Source organism: Canis lupus, chromosome 34 (assembly GCF_011100685.1).
Source record: "Canis lupus familiaris isolate Mischka breed German Shepherd chromosome 34, alternate assembly UU_Cfam_GSD_1.0, whole genome shotgun sequence".
Lineage (NCBI taxonomy): Eukaryota > Metazoa > Chordata > Mammalia > Carnivora > Canidae > Canis > Canis lupus.
Genome location: NC_049255.1, coordinates 15037633 through 15054666, shown reverse-complemented (window position 1 = coordinate 15054666; position 17034 = coordinate 15037633). Strand labels below are relative to the sequence as shown.

The 17034-nt window shown below is 45.3% G+C and overlaps 1 protein-coding gene across 13 annotated transcripts in view; it reads right to left on the bottom strand.

The window, feature by feature from the left end:
• Window positions 1-17034, bottom strand: part of LOC119867493 — a 680463-nt gene that overhangs the window by 2347 nt on the left and 661082 nt on the right. The window lies entirely within an intron of this gene.

Below are 17034 nucleotides of genomic sequence, written 5' to 3'. Positions count from 1 at the left end.
TTCCTGATGGTGGTTGTTTTTATAGGGTTCATAAGTTTCCCATTTTAAACATACCAAGATGCACACACATAATTCAGTATATAAAATCCTAGAAACTCTCTATTAATGTATCTTAATAACTAGCTTCTCTTTCTGTATGTTACATCTCTGTCGTGCCTATTTTGTTGCACCTCAGGCTATGTTATTTGCATATTTGTAACAAAGTATATAAAAGGATAAAGATGCGTGGTTTATTGAGCGTTTCTATTCAAAACTTTTCATAGGTTAAAAAATCCTACAAATCACATAAAAATTCTGTAACAAATATATATGTCAAACTTTTCTTTACAAAGAAAGATCTCGTAAGTTGTTTTTTAATGTGCTTTTAATGGTTTCTAGCACTCACACCTCCTTACTTGCTTTCCAAACTGTTTATACTGTCCCCAATAACACTCAGTGGAAAGCTGTCATTCCTGGCTAAATCCTTACTTAGGGTAGATGCTATGCCTCCGTGAGACAGGGTCAGGGGGTCAAAATAGATTTTGGAGGCCACCTGGAGAGTCCAGGCCATGAACTGACTCAAAAAATTTATATCAGAGCCGGAATAGTCCACCTCCCAGGGTCAGATCTGGCCTGACACTCCAACCGCAGGCTGGGGCATGCTAGACCGAGCTCAGAGAGAGGCCAGAGTTGTTGACCCTGCCAGCTGACCTCTTCAAACTTCAGGAGAATTTTTTTGGCAGTTACCACGGTGACTGGGTACTCTAAAAGCTTATCCTTCTTACTGAAAGGAGGAAAAAAAAATTAGGAAAAAATATGTTAAAACCTACCTTGCAGAGATGCCTATCACAGCTAAAGTTTAAAAAAAAAAATTGAGGGAGTTCTAAATTGTGTATGCCTTTCATATTAATTTCTACTGCTGTCCTAAAGAAATTGGAATTTACAGGGTCTTTCAAGCCGCAAAATTCACATTTGGAACAGATACTGGTTTTTTCTCCTTTCCAATAGCTGACAATTTGAATAATGTATTGAAATACTTTTTAAACAATGTAATTTACTTGGAATATCTAATAACTCTCTGCTTTTCTTTGAGAATAATCAGCTTTGAAGTAAGATCCATCATAAATGCTAATCTATTAGGGAAAAAGTACTGTAACTAAATAATCATTTTTGCATCAAAAATAAACTCACTATATTTTTTTCCTGAACGAAAAGCATCCATTTTTGCTTAACTTGAAATAATAAAATTAGAAAAAAGGAAGGGGGCTATTACTATTATTACATATTCTATCTTTTACCAAGTGACTTAATAAAAATAATGTGTACATGAAAAACAACATTGCAAAAATACTCTATGTAGAACAAAAGAACACGCAAAGGAAACATTGCCATGTGTACTTTATTTTAGAGCAACGCACGCTAAAGTTAAAAAAAACCATAGCATATTCCTCCATGTTAATATCAAATGCTAACTTGTCCTAAAGTTCCACAATAGAAAGACTTACAAATTAAAATTTAATTCCCCGAGGTAAACCTATACACATTTTAAGCCTTTACTAGTTGCTTTTTGGTGACAGATTGTAATACAAAATCATTTTTAAAGGCTCATACATGTGACTTGAAATTAGATGAGAATTGTAATAATTTAGAAATATAATATTCTTTCATCATAATAATACTTGCTTTTAAAAGTACCTATGTACTATACAATGATTTTTTTGTAAAGCGAAATCAGTGACTTAGCGTTGCTACTGCTCTGGCCTTCCTTTAATTTTTCCATCTATCTCTTACATGACCCAGGTCCTAGAAGTCTTGAAAGGGCTTTCTCCAGCATCTGGGTGCTGTGTGTGTGTGTGTGTGTGTGTGTGTGAGCATGAGCACACACAAATGATGAAGCAAGGGTGAGGGGGAGAGTGGATTTGCATTTTAAAAAGCAGTGGCTATATAACAAAACAATGTCTTTGGTCTAAATATTATTTCTCATCTTGACTCTACGCCAAGAAAAAAAATGAATTATAGAAATGTAGTAACTGAACGCTCGAAAAGTGAATACTGATTCATGTCAAATTTCAGAGGTCTGCTCTAACCTAATCTTGAATGTTCATTTTGTCGTGACCTATTTTCACCATCTTGTAATCACTACAAAATTCTTAGAACATAAAGCCAAATATCTGTTAATTAATCTTGATTTTTAAGATTAATAAATAAATTTAGGATATAATTTCCTCTCTTGTCTTGTTCTCAAAACGGCCAGTAAAAGGGAAGATCAGAGATTATTCTGAGATGGTTTTGCCATGTGATCCAATTGCACTTTGCTAAAACACAGGTCTTTCAACTAGATGGTGTGGTTCTTGCCGTTGCAAAGTGGGCAACCAGGTTGGTGAGTCATTACAACTGTGGTGCCAGCTCATTCTCTATGATGAACTCAGATTGTCCTTCCCAGTCGGGAACTCTTGGCAAGCTTCCTTAAAGACCCGGAGGCTGGCAAAACATGAGGAACTATCAAACAGGAAATGAGGTCCTCCTCAGGTTTTGAAAAGAGATGATAGAAGTCTTAAAATGAGGCAAGCCAGACCAGAATCTCCTAAACCACAAGCCTTATCTTGAGTGAAACATTATTTCTAAGTTGGATCTGAGAGGCAAAAGAAGTTTAAGTGTAAGACAATGGTTCATTTGTATGCAAGAAAACAATGCCAAGTCTCTTAGCTTGATTTCCTCTAGTCAAATTTAGGATCTTTTAGGAAAAAAACAGAAATCATTTGTCAATCTTCTGTATAAACTTTTACTGAAAGGACTATGATGAAATAGATATTTTATTCAGTAACTCGTAGACCTGGATCTTTTCTTAGGTTGAAAGTTCACAAACAAATTAAAGAACTACAGAATTTAGGGGTGGAGAGAGTCCTAAGAGATGACCTATTCCTTGCTTTTTACTTTCACTATGTGAAATCTGAAGCCCAGAAACATGAACTGCCTTACATACAAACTATTAGTTACATGCCTAGACTGGAACCTAGGTCCTGCCTGGCATTTCTAGCCTAGTATGTTCTCTACAAGATGCGGCCCCTTCACAAGGGAAAAGAATATTGGAAGTCCAAGCCAGTAGACATCTTCAAAGCCTTGGAGACACAATTATCCTGAGACCATGGTATAACATGATTTTAAGACTCAACGTTGCACTCTCAGGAAATTCTACAAAGTCGGGTAGTAAAGCAAAAAAATTATATGTGCTATAGGAAGCTTCAAAGGACTTAGGAACTTTGGTCTGATGGTAACAAGGGTGTGTTGTTAGTATTATCTCTCCAGCTCATTGTGTTTATTGATCTGTTATGGCTAATAAGCATTGATTGATTTTCTTTGAATTGGTATAGAGCTCCATCCCGCCAGGTTTGTAATTAAAGACCAAGAAGCAGGGCTTTCGGTATTAGTCTACCCAGGTTCCCAGTGTATGAAAGAGTCTGTCCCCCAAATCATGGTCTATATAAGATACCATGGCTGCCAGTCAGGAAAGGACTTAGTCTCTTCTTTAACATTTCTCTAAGTTACTTCAGTTTTAACCTGTATCTATTAGGATCAGTGGACCCTGAAAATGAAATAAATAGAAGCCGATAGAAAAATGTGACATACATTGCTGAGACCCTAAACGGCCACTCTGCAGCTGCATTTAGTTGTAACATTTACCCCATCATATATTTTCAGCACAGCCCCCAAATTCTCCTGTTAACTTGTCATGGGGATTGTGAGATCGTGCTTTAATTCTGAGAATCTGGCTCAGTGCCCCAGAGGAAAAAAGAGTAAGGGATGAAAATTGAAGGGGAGGAGAACAAGTCCTAGGTATGCTGAGGAGCCAGTGGTTTCATAACAGAGAGAGCTGGTATTTAAGACGATGGTTGTATGCGATTAAGAGGTGAAGGCAACAGGGGCGTGGGGTACCTTAACTCCCACCTAGAATTTCAAAGAAATGCTATATTCTTTCCATTGATTCCAACTGGGGGCATCTTTGGTACTAATCCCATGTTAAATTTTGGGAGGAGAGGACTGAAAAAGTACTCCGCGGTCGCGTCTGAAGAATGTTTGCTTGTCAAAGCTCCCGATGAAGCTCGGCCACCACACTTCGTGCGTGTGCATCTATTGTTCTCTTTCTCGAAACACTTCAGAAAGCCTCCTCTTGACCCAGAAGCCGACTTCTCCGGCCCCGGGAGAAAGAGCTGCTAGGGGAAGCTTTTCGACAGAAGGGAACTTGCTGATACAGAAATATTTTTCCTTTTGGTATCAAGGCTGACAGGCCAGTGAGCTGAGGGGGGAGAAGAAAGTAAGTGAAGGATTGTAAGATAATGAGAGTGAGAACTTTCCACTTGGTTCTGAGCTCCACCCCCAGGGCCAGACTGGCTGTGCTCCAGGGGCCATGTGGATGACAAAAGAGCTAGTTGCCTTCCCCAGCTTCTTAACCTGCCCTGACTGTTCCTTTGGTCCCAGTGGGCACAGCACTCCGTTCGGGACACTGCCCGCTGGTCTGCGGGGCCATCGCAGGCAACTTGACCAGGGCCCGCCTGCTCCCAGGACAAGACCACTTGAAAAAAGCCCTTCTCTTTTGGCATCTTTCATAGGCTCCCTGGGAAATTGTTAAAGACAGAAATTTTGAAATTGAATTTTAATGATTATCAGAGAAGAGGGGTGAGGCCCAGCAGCTGCTCCGGAGCAGCTGCCCCAGCTGCTCCATCTGCAGGACAAGCCAGCCCCTTGGCCACCACACCCACCAGACCAAGAGAGGAAGAGAAAGGGAGGGGCAAGAAGGTGGAGGTTTCAACTTCAGAGTAAGGGCCCAGGCCCCAAGGTTCCAGTCATCTGCATCCACAAATACAAAAGAAATGGCAAACACAAGATAAATCCAAAATGTAACTTTGGGTCTCAGTCCCAGGTTGCTCCAGATGAATTGTAGGCCCGGAAACACACACTGCTGGGGGAGGTGAGGGGCAGATCTGTGAAGGAACTCTGGGGAGGGGCAGTTTCACCGGAGCTGGAACCAGTTTCTCCCCCTGGATCCCCATGGCCTGTGTGCTGGGAGAGACCATGGTCAGACGAACGTTCCTTTTCCTTCTTCTACCTGCCATTGCTAAATGAGAAGCAGGCCGCAGGATAATGTGCTCCCAGCACTGGCTTCCTAATCCTCAAACTCAAGTGTCTTGAGAGTGAAACTTCCCGAAAAGTTACTGCCAGCGACAAATTCGAGCTGACAAATTGTCAATAATCATGCCTCTTCAACGTGCTGGATGGCTTTCAGGCAATAAAGCAGATGCACAGAGGGCCGGGCAGGGTGCAGGCTGCTGCCCGGTGCATAATCTCCCAGGTTTGCCTCCCCCACCAAGCAGCACTCTGCCCCCCAACAAGGGAATGTGTTGGGTGGGGGACTACAGGGCCCTACCAGCCAGCTTTAGCCCTAGCTCTCCGTCTTCCTGAGGCTCACACTGATTGCTCCCGGGGAAGCCTCTCTCCCCTTCCTCCAGTTAACCCTTCTGGGTGCGTGTGTCTGCAGTCTCTCAAGTGCCCTTGATTTACAGTCATGTTATCTGAGTTTTCTTTTGTTTGAAATGCCGGGCCTCGCAAGACCTTGGCGTGTGTTGGACATCTAGTTACTTCTGCATGCCTCTCTGTATCCTGAGACAGAGAAAATTCTTAAGAATTGATGCTCAAGGTAAATAAGAGTGATACTTGTACCTGTGGACACATTGGAAGAATGTGTGCATTTTAAATCATTTCAGAACTTAACGATTTATCTGGAAAAGAGCTTTATAAGTTCTCATCTCTGTAAACATGGCCCCCATGCAGCACACACACACACTCACAAAAGTGCCCTTTGATTTTTTTTTTTTACACTTTAGACTCTGTTCTATATGTAGAAGCAACTTCAAACACATACATTGACCCAAACACAAATTTTCTATGTAAGATATGATTTCTTGCGAGGTTTATAAATCTAGGTACCTAATTCTAAAATTTCAGATTATGAGTCACAGCCCTCCTAGGAGGTTGATTTAGCCACAAAAGTTTGAGTTCACAATATAATTCACTATTCTTTCTCCAACTTGAGTTTAAATTTCTTTTTATTAAATACAACACAGCACTTGAATTAAGAATCTTCTTGTTAACTGGGGGCTTTTCTCATTTCCCTGAACTCCATAAATGAACTGCATTGTCATATAATCGATAGGAAAAACTCAGCTGTCACAGGTACTAAGCAACCCCTTACCACAGAAATAACACGATCTGGCATGCACATTTCACACATAACACATTTCTGAGTTTGAAAAATGTGCTGTTTGGATGACATGAGACCAAAACCACTCCACAGACAGCATAAATGTTGCAGTCTCTATGAATGGCTGAGGACTGATTTGCTGAGACTCAGAAGATATTGAGGCTTCTCTCCTAGTTAAAAATCAAATGCTCCCCTTTTTTCTTCCATCAACAGGAAGTCTGAGTATTGGGATCTAGGATTCAAAGCTATTTTTAAGTTCATCTAAGTTTGTTTGCTCTTCTAGAGATTATAACAGAATTTGAAACTAAGGGGTTTTCTCCCCCAAACCAATGAGCAATTCAGATTTGGATTTTGGAGGTAGAATCTGAAATTAAATGTCCAACAATTTCAAAATCTATCCTTTGAAGTCCTGGATCCTTCCCATCAATGTGATCGGGAGTTCTGCAGTATATAAATCCTTCGGCTCAAAAGTAACTGAATGGCATCTGATTACAAGTAGCAGAAACCCATAAATCTCTGGCAAGATGTTCTCTGCCTCAGTGTCACTCACTGTCTTTTGCTGCCCTCTCAGCCTTCTCTACAATCTGCCACCTACAAATGCCGCCATGTCATATGAGAGCGTGAAGAAGATACAATCTTTCCTTATCTGTATCCTCTCCTTTAACTATGATCTACTACTCTGGACTTTTAGCTCAATGACTTGTTTCACCTTGGGCATTTTTTTTTTTTTTAAGTGGTACTGGGCAGCTCTACTGCAGAATCTATCCCACTTGGTAGATTAGATTATGTGATAAACATGTTAATTTATCTCAGGAAGAACCTTGCTAGGAAACCTCATGAACTGGGCATACTACAAATCACTTACACACTAAAGGTGAAAGGTAAGCTGACTCATGAATTTGCTCTGTCAGCAAGCTGATGTAGTAAATGTTAGGTACCCTTAGCCTACCTGGACCCATCTATATGCAAAGAAAAGTACTTGGGATCAAACAGGAACAAGCTAGGTAAGACAAATTCAGTTTATCGTGTCAAAGCACTGATACGTAAAACTTCTCTTTTCTAAAACTAAAGCTGTTGATGCTTGCATTTCCCACATCTACCATCCCTAAGATCTTTGGGATAAACTAAGAAACACCACTTCTAATTAGTTCATTTGTCATCAGAGAACCACTGCATCAAGCCAGGTATTTTGCTCCTATTCAACTCTAGAAGAAAACGGGACAACATGTGCTGTTATAAAAAGCTCAGCATTCAGTGCCAACATTTCAAATTGGCCTCATTTTACAAGATCTCAGAAAGCCCCCAACTCATTCAGACTATGTCTTGGCAACCTTGCTCTATCCCCAAACAGGACTGTAACACAGTAGAGTTTATCCATTATCATAGTTCACAGGCTTCTCCATAGCTGCAAGTTGACATTTGGAACTTGTGTCACGCAGAAAGGGTGAAAACCCATCTGAGGAACTGAGTCGCTCATTTCCAAGTAAATGTCATGGGTGGGTGCGAGGAGGAGCTATCAGAAGACAGGGAAGGGAAGAAACAGGCACGGGATACCCAGGCTGTGAGTTCCTTAGCTGATGTTCATCAAAGCCAGGTAACTGATGCAAAAAGTTCTCTTCTGGGATGCTTGAGTGTGTGAATTTACCTTATTACAATTACAGAAAATAACTGATCCCATCCCAGCCCTATACACTAAAGAGTCTTACTATTATTATTATTTTTTTTTTAGAAAAAGGCATATTAATCTATCTTGTCCTTGATTCCCAATACATAAACCACATGAAGTCAATATGACATTTGCCTCAATTCTTAATTACACAGTGCAGAGATAAGAAACACTGGATACGGGAACAGTACTGGACAACCCCAGCATATACGGCTCTAACATTCTAAGTTGTTCATTTCTGTCTATACTTGCATACCCCTCTCCCCTGGCTTCAAGACACACACAGGAAATATTTTTTCCCTTATCCTCTGCAATCTAAAGAGTACACAAACCGTGAGCTGGAGGTAACTGCTTCTTTGCAGCACTATTTATGAAACACTTATCTTTTTTTTTTTCTCCCTAGGCATCCACCCCAAGGGGCTGAGCAGTGCCCTATGCTGCTGCTCAACTAGGTCTGAGAGCAGGCCGGGGGTGGGGGTGGGGGGGTGGGAGGGATTGCAAAAGCATCTTTACCACTGCAGCGCTCTTAGCGCCAGCACCTGCTTTCTCACCAGTTCACCAAGCTCCCTCTCGGCTTCATTTCACAAACATTCTGGGTCTCCATTTATCTGTTAAAATGGCCCAGGGTGTTTGCCAGGAGTATTGTGCCACCATCGCTGGCACATTTTGTCTGTCATTACACAAAGCATTCTAAAAAGCTATTTCCAACCCTGAAAATATACTCTTACTACAGAAGTCATTACATTAGCATAACAAGCACAAAGTTCCAAGATGGTAATTTGGTTATAGATCTGAAATCCTTCCTGTTCCATCAGATAGATGTCGAGGTATGATGTCGCCCTGCTGCAACTACCGTCTGGGTCAGTGGAACCCCACCCCTAAGGAAGTTCTGCTGGGGTGAACAGTTTGTCCTTGGGAACAGAGTAGGGTGAAAGTTTCAAGTTTCACCAGCCCAAGTCGGGGGACATTTCTTAAAGCATCTCAGGATGCTTCTCTTTAGTTTTTCCTTCCTCTTTCTGTACCCTTTTTTGATACAGAAAATAAGTCTTAAATGATTCTTCCACAGGTGTCTTGTTGGACACAGACAAGTATCAGGATTTCACTTGTAGGCAATACAAACACTTTTTGGTTCTTTGGTTGGGGGCGGGGTTTGGGAAATTCGACCTCAGTCGGCCTGGCCGGTCCGGTCGTGGGGGTACAGATTAGCTGCCACTCTGCTGAGGCCCGGATGGTGGTGGTGGTGGTGGTAGGGGTCAGCAGGGTTGAGATGTATTCAAATGTTAATTTACACCTGAAAAGACTGGCAGTCGCCCACGCGGGGGGTGACTGGAGTTTCTCAGGAATCCTGGCCATGAGTGCTTCCTTGGGAAAGATGAAAGTTGAAATGGATGGAGCAGAAAAGCAACGGAAAAGTTATGGGAGCAGCAAGAAGGGAGGGAGCAGGGACAGCCTCGATGAGTTAAAAGAAGTTTATGTGGCCACCAGTTGTAAAGCTATTTTCAACGTTCCCTTTCCCGGGTAGTGCTAAGGTACAATTTCCTCTTTCCTACATATTTGGAGATTATCTATCGAATCCAAAACTATTTATGTGGGAGTATTAATGAGGGATTAGCCTTATTTTTCTTTTTGTGCCATTGGGATGGGTTTCCTTCTTTTGCATGGTCTTTCTGTTTCGACAACTGCTACGCACCTTGCTTAGTGGACTCCCAAGGTACCTCAAGGAGTAACTAAGAAAGGAAAACCTTCTACATTCCAACACTGCCTCTAACCTCAAACATAGCAAAGGGTTCATTCAAGACCCCAGGACCACACTGAGGCATTAATTAGGCTGATGAAATCCATCGAAATGTATGAATTCAGCATAATCAAGTTTCTACCGCAGACTATCGTTAAGGAATACGTGAGCAGCTGGGAGAATAGAAAGTACTGTTAGAGTTAAGTCATGCATGTAATTGAGTATATTTAACATAACCATTTTAATGATCAGTGATTAAAAGTGCATCTTACTTAAATGGTATATCCTCTGCAATTTGTTCATATCAACTCGATAATATTCTCAAAAGGAAAAAGTAGGGATACAAATTTCTAAACAAGATCTTTTTTGAGTTTGGGGGGGAAAAGCAGAAAAGTGAACTGAAGGGGGGGGAGCAGCTTTTGCGTGCAAACAGCTCCACCAGTGTGATAGAAATTAATCACTGTTTTAGGCATCTCTGTGCTCCGTTCAAAGTATTAGGAATATATAACAAGTGATTTTCTTTCATCCCTCGAAAAGATTGTATTTCACTGAAGATGCTTTCTTAGTCCGACAAGATTATTTTTTAAAATCTCAAATCCTGCTGATTTGAAGAGCTTTTCTTAGGAACCTGGGAAGTTTACACCTTTCCGATTCTTCTTCTAACCTGTAGGGTTGGCTTATCTTAGTGGAACTTGCCTTTGTGAAGACAGCATTGGGAAGAGAGATAGCCTCACAAGAAAAGAGATGCCTCCGGACGTGGCAGTCTAGGGCCACAAACAGAAGCCCCCACAGGGAAATTAGCTGTTCGGATCGGCTAGGGGCCTGAACCAAGAGCCCACGCGTTTACAGGCAGACTCGGCTGTGCTCTATTCACTTGGACCTGGCCAGATAAATGAAGTCATTGTGGAGCCCTGCACAAGCCAGCCCAACTCTTTTTGTTGTAGTTTCTCAGCTTTTGTGCTCAAAACACGCAAATCACCGATTATCCAGGAAAGAAGAGGTGGATCTAGATCTACAGGTAGAAGTGTGTAATCCCACAGTATCTTACACATCTATGCAGGCATTATCAAAGTGAGGGTTTAGGAGAAGGATGCAGTTGGCCCAGTTCCCAAAAGTTGCCACACGGGGCTCTTTTTATCTCCTTTCACCCCTGCCCCCATCCTATAGAGAGACCAATCTATTCTCCCACTCAAAATAGGGTTTGAAGAATGGCACATCTTGAATGTCTGGGAGTTGCACCGTAACTTTTACCAACGTAAGAGGGAGAAAGGAAGGCGCAACCACATCAAAGTGTATTGGAACATACTATCTGCCCGCTGCCAACAAAACAAACATATTTTAAGGGGAAATTCATTTTGAACCCTTCCTTTCACCCAGAAGCATGTCTTCCTTGGCTTGGGGGGACAGCTCTTGGGAAATCAGGTCTCTCAAGGAGCTCTCCCGCACCCAATGTATAGTCTATAAATATAGGGGAATAGCCGTGCCAGAGGTAGTCAGTGCAAGAGAATCTGGAGTCTTGAAAGCATCTTTTTCTTCTGGCTATGGTGGCACTTAAATGATAATGCGGGCAATGGAGCTAGGAGATTTATATCTTTTGGAAAGTAGGGCGAGCCAGATGGTAATAGCGTCATTAACACACAAACTTGGGATGTGCAAGTGAAGCTTGAAATTGGGAAAGAGATCGGGAGAACAAAGGGGGCTGCTGTTGAAAGGCTACCCCTCTTCTGCCGGCCAAAGCTAAGAGCTTCTTGGTACTGGGGTCTGCTCCTGCCCAGAGCTGGATAATAAACGACAGCTTTCCCCCTCCCCTGTTGTGACTTAGAAAACACCGAGAAAACTTTTGCAATAGGCAAATGTGGCACTTATTTATATGTAACCCTTTGTAGTCTGAAGTGGCAGGAACGGGTCTTTAATTCAACTGCACTCCCACCCTCCACCCCCTACCCTAGTTTGATAAGCTCTTGCAATTGTTGACATTTATTTTATGAAATCAAAGTGCCGCTTGTTGCACGTTTCAGACAAAAGTTCCTTTTCCTCCCCTTATGTAAGCATTCTAAGTAAACATTAAAGGCTGAACAGCACCACCTTTTTCATTTTGGTGATGGGGGTTTGGTGCGAAGGTGTTACAGGGGGGTTAAACTCTGGAGTTTTCCTTTGGAAAGTCTTAATGATTAAGTTAAACTCCCACTTGTCCGAACAAATGCAACTCACAGAGAACAGAGAAGGCATTAAGACAAGATATTAAGACAAGATTAACAATGGCATTAATAGTAATAATGTATGTTTATAATAAACACCCACACAAAACATTTATAAACAGGCAGGGCAGTCTGGAACTAAAGAATACAAATTTAATATCTTCGTTCTCCTTTTTATTAACCCAAAGGACATATGCGTACATAGCATGCGTATATATGGTACACATATGGCTTCTGGGAAGACAGCAAAAAGTAACGGTCATTAAGTACTGAATGGCTTGAGTGATGCCTGCTAGCGACTAAAAGTTGACGATGTATGTCTAAACTAAAATCGAACGTTTTTCTTTTTCTTCTTAAAAAAAAAAAATACTAGAGCTCTTTAAAAGCCCGAAGGACTTACCCTCAAGGCATTATTCAGAGAAAAACTGAGACTGGCCGTTCGTCACAGGCAATTGTAAAGGGTTTCAAAGGGCCGATCAAACGATCGCCAGAGTAATCTACATTCAAGTCCGGATGGCGGTGTTACGGCACACACCTGCGGGGTGTTTGCTGTCCGTGCCCCTCGCCGAGCTACAAATCATCATTAAAGCGAGCTGCTTAAGCTTCTTCCCAGCTTCTAGACAAGAGTTACTTGGGACAGTTCACTTTGATATTGCTGCAGCTCGCAATTGACAAGCAAGCTATTTTGGAGCTCAAGCCCGAGCCCACACCCCAGTGAGCGCGGCAAAGGCAGGAGGGAGGCGAGGTGGGGATGGGGGAGGTGAGCAATTCTAAAAGTCCGTTTCTCCAATTTCCTGAGCAGATATCACCACAAGAATGTATAGGAATCCAGGTTAGACGCAGCTGAAACCCGCCTCGAGTTTCCTGCTCAGGGCTCGTCCAAAACTTCTTTTCCTGTCTTGCCACAACTTTTAGCCGACCCAGGCTCCAGTCCCCATCTCAGGACCTCAGTGTCTCTCCTCTCTCTTACACACACACACACACACACACACACGGGGGGGGGCAGCACACTCCCATCGAGTGCAGGATCCCGTTTTTCTCGACCAGGACCGGGATCTAGTCTGGAACTTTCACTTTTGGTTCGTTCGTTGGGGATTCTATTCCCCCTTTCAATGCCGACCGGCCCTCTCTGCCCTAACTTTGAGGGACACAGAGAGAAAACAACAACAACAGCAACAACAAACTGGAGTTGGGTAGAAAGAAAGGGACGTAGGGGTCGGGCAGCTGGAGGCGGGGGGGTGGGACGGGAGGAAAGTGGGTTTCCGTCTGCTGCCTGCCTGGGTGTCTGCAAGCCCTCGGCACTCCCGGGTGCTCCCCATTCGGGGGGCGGGGACGGGGGATAACCGGCTGCCGGGGATGCCAAGATCAACACTCGGAGTGAATGTATCAATAGACCAATTTTCTGCTCCCACCGCGAGCTTTTTCATTTCAGCCCAGAGCAGAGGCGTCTGCGTTGCGCAAGACGCAACAGCACGGTAGCGTCCGGAAAAAGAGGGCGCTAGATGCGGGAGGCGCGAATATGGAAATTAACTCATTAGGAAGGGGTGTGGTTACCGCGGAGCCCCCTCCTCCATCCCTTCCTTTCTCCCTTGCTGCCACCGTCCCAGCTTGCTAAATATGAGATTACAAACAAACAAATAAAGCAGAAGCTGACTACGCAGAGCCCCAGATGAAACACGCTCCAGATAATTCGCTTCTCTCCGCGCTGCGGCCAGACCTGCGGCGCCGCGCGGGCCCCTAACGCCCGCCGGTGGCTTCCGCGTCCCCGCGTCGCCAGCCCCGGCGCCCGCGCCCCTGCCAGCCAGGGCCAGCCGCGGCGTTTCGAAGGCGCAGCACGTGGCCCTGACGCCCCGTTTGGGAAACGTTTTTTAAAACATCAGACAAACGCCTCCATCAATTTGGTACCCCTCTGAGGGCCTCTGCCTATCCCAGAGGTCCTCTTCTAGAACGTGCCTGGAGGGGAGGATGGTGGTGTTCTCTTTGGGTGCGAAAGCCCCAAACCATAAAGTGACGTCCCAGAGTGCCTGGCAGGGAGCTTTGCCCGCGGCGCTGCGCCCCGAGTGCGGGGAAAGAGGGGGCGCTGAGCAGACCGGCGGGAGCCAAGGGGCGAGCACCCGCGTCCATCTGAGCGTTAGGGACCCGGGTTGAGGTATCATTAACCAGACCCCAGGTGCCCAGGAGGGAGAGCGAGGGGGTTAGAAGACCTAGGATGGGTAATTTTGTGTCCGGATAAGATGTTTGGATGGGGGGGGGGGGGTGCATAAGAAAGAAACAAGATGCAAAACCTCTCACATCCCCCTCCCGGCCACCCTGCCTCCAAGTCCTCAAAGCTGGTCCCAGTGGAGGGCTGGAGGGAGGAAAATTGTACTTGTATGGTTTTCCTTCCTGCGTGGCCCGCCTCCCCGGCCCCGCTCCCGGCCCAGCGCTCGCTCAGCGGCGGGCTCCTTGGGGGAAGGCCGCCCAGTGCCCTGGTCTCCCGCTGCCTGCAGGCCACCGAGCCTCAAAGCGCGCATTGTCCCGCGGGGGCGGGGAGGCCGGCGGGCCCCTGGAGAAGAATAACACTGCGCCCAACTCCGGTGGGGGAAACTTTCCTAATGCACTCCTGGTGGTAAAATACACTTTTAACGGGGCGGGGGTGGGGGGCTGGGGGGAGAAGTTTTTGAAAATCCACTGCCTTCCCTCAATTCTTCGACTCTAACCCCTTGTCACTTTTTAGGTTCTCAGAAAGGGGGAGAGTGAACCGGGAAGAACTTGGAAGGTGGCCGAAAATGTTGGACATGGCTCTAGAAGCGTCCATGTGACCGTTTTAAAATGCGGGTGGGAAGAGGGAAGGGGGATGTCTCCACCCAGGTCTGGGCCGAGGGACAGCTGCGCGGGGCGCGGGGGCCGAGGGGCCCCGAGGGCGCGTGTGCAGGCGAAGCATTTCGCACCTCCTGTTTATCTTAGAAGCGAGGCGGGGACGGGGGAGGGGGGGGGAATTGTTCTGCCTCCCGACAGGCAGTGGAAGTTGAATAAAATGGAGAGGCGGGCAAACGCAAAAACAAAACCTGCTGCAGACTCGGAGTCTCTCTCCTTGACCCGAATTCCAAATGGTGGTGGTGGGGTGGGGGTGGGGGGTTTCTCCCGTTGCAAAAGACTCCGAAGTCTTAAGACCCCAGAGACAGCGGTCCTCCAGCGACGGCAGAAGCTGTGATAGAGAACCGTTAGAATTGAGGCTTTGGGGGGCAAATGTGATTAATCTTTCATTTGAGCAGCGGGGACCCATTCCTTCCAAGCGTTGCCGGTCTGCGAGTGAGGGGGTCTGTAGATTTCGTCTGCCCTTCCCTTCCGGGCATTTGCAAAATAATGGCTCGTGTCCCTTTGCAAAAACTCTCCCTGAAACAAATATATTCCAAGACACTGCATTGGTGAATCCGTTAAAAAAAAAAAAATCGAATCAAAACAAAATAAGATTCTTTAAATAAATAAATAAATAAATAAATAAATAAATAAATAAATAAAAAAGAAAGCCCCAGGCAGGTACTCTATATGTCCAACAACCAAAGTGACCGAAGGGGAGCATTAGTGGTTGTGGCTCTTTGGGAGTTGCGCTAATTTGGTGTGTGGACTCAATGCCTTAATGCTAAATCGGCAATATAAAGGGCTGAAGAGCAAGCCCGATAAAAAGCTCTAATTGCTACTGGAAGATTTAGGTGGTTGCTAGGATCTGAGGACCACCATCACCACAAAAAACCTCCAATAGAGTGTTTGGGCTGTGTGTATGGGGGGTGGGGGGTAGAGTTTCTACGGCGAATAGTGCCTACATCTGCTGGAACTTCCATATCTAAGCTGTTCATTTACGGGAGCCAACTTATGAAATCTCCACAATTAGATCTTCATTGTTCTTCCTCCACAACACTGTCTAGAAAGAAAAGGTCTTCTCGGTCGGGGCCAATCCAACGAAGCGTTTGACGTTATTAAATAATAAAGCGATTGTGATTTACATTGTTGTTCAGAAAAAAAGGCCAATTATCCACTGTTATGTTGCCATAAAGATCATATTAACTCGAATTAGTAATCAAACAATATGCGAGCGTTTAAAAAAGTACAGCCGAACTGGGTGACAGCTACCGCGACGTCTTCACTTTCACCAGCGAACCCACCCGCGCCGGCAGCCGGAGCGAGAGAGGCAGGCGCCGCAGACCCGAAAGGAGGAAGAGAGCAGCAAAGTGGTGATTAACGGTCTCCAGTGTTAATTATTCTCAATTAATCCCGAACAGTGCAAACCTTCCCTGGCTCTCTGGAAGTTCCCTGGGTTGGGATGCTCGGAGAATGCCGCCTTTCTGGGAGGGGTTTATGAGAGTTCCGGAAGAGGCTATCTCCGTGCCGGAGTACCTGGGAGCGGGAGGGCAGGGGGTAGGCGTGTGCGGGTGTGGCGTGCGGGGTGTGCGCGGGGGGCTCGCCGCCTGCCCCAGAGCCCGGCGTGCCCCCGAGCAGGTGCCTGGGGCGGGCAAGGCCCGCAGCGTCCTTACACCCCTAGCGAATCTTGCGTCTTCTCTACTCCAATCACCCTCTCTCGCCCTCTGTTATTAGGTTTATAACTCTTTGCCCACTTAAATTTGTGCAGCCAACCAAGGAAATCTAAATAGGTTTGAGTCGCCCCTTGGGTACAGAATGGAGGCTTTAATAAGAAAGATTAATTGTGGGTGTGTAACCTGCCAGAAGACGCGGCAGCTATCAAGTAGCGGCGGGCAGTGGGTCGAGGGGAGGGAGATGCCTCTCCTCCTAGGCCCAGACTTTAGTAGGCGCCGTAGGCATACTTAACGCAGGCCACCCGACAGCTCCGTGCTGTCACAAGCGGAGGGCTCCCCAGAGATGGTAAGCGCCATCTCTTCCCGTGTGAGTTGAGGTTTTAAGGAACTTGGCCTTTATTCCCCCTGCACGCCAGATCCCCTTGCCCCGCGCGCCCCGCCGGACCTCGGACTCTCTGCCCCCACGCGCGCGGTGGCAGTGGGGGGGGGTGCCGTGCCTGCTGCCCTGGGGACGTCTGCTATTCCCACCCCCACCTACTGAACAATGCTTGGGCAAATGATGAAAAAGATTTTGCTCTGAGGGCTAGAAAGTTGATTCCGTTGTTGCCACGATGAAAAATCTGCACGGCTACGTGTTTTTTTTTTTTTTTTTTTTTTTTTTTTAAATAAGCAAACAGGGATCAATTTTC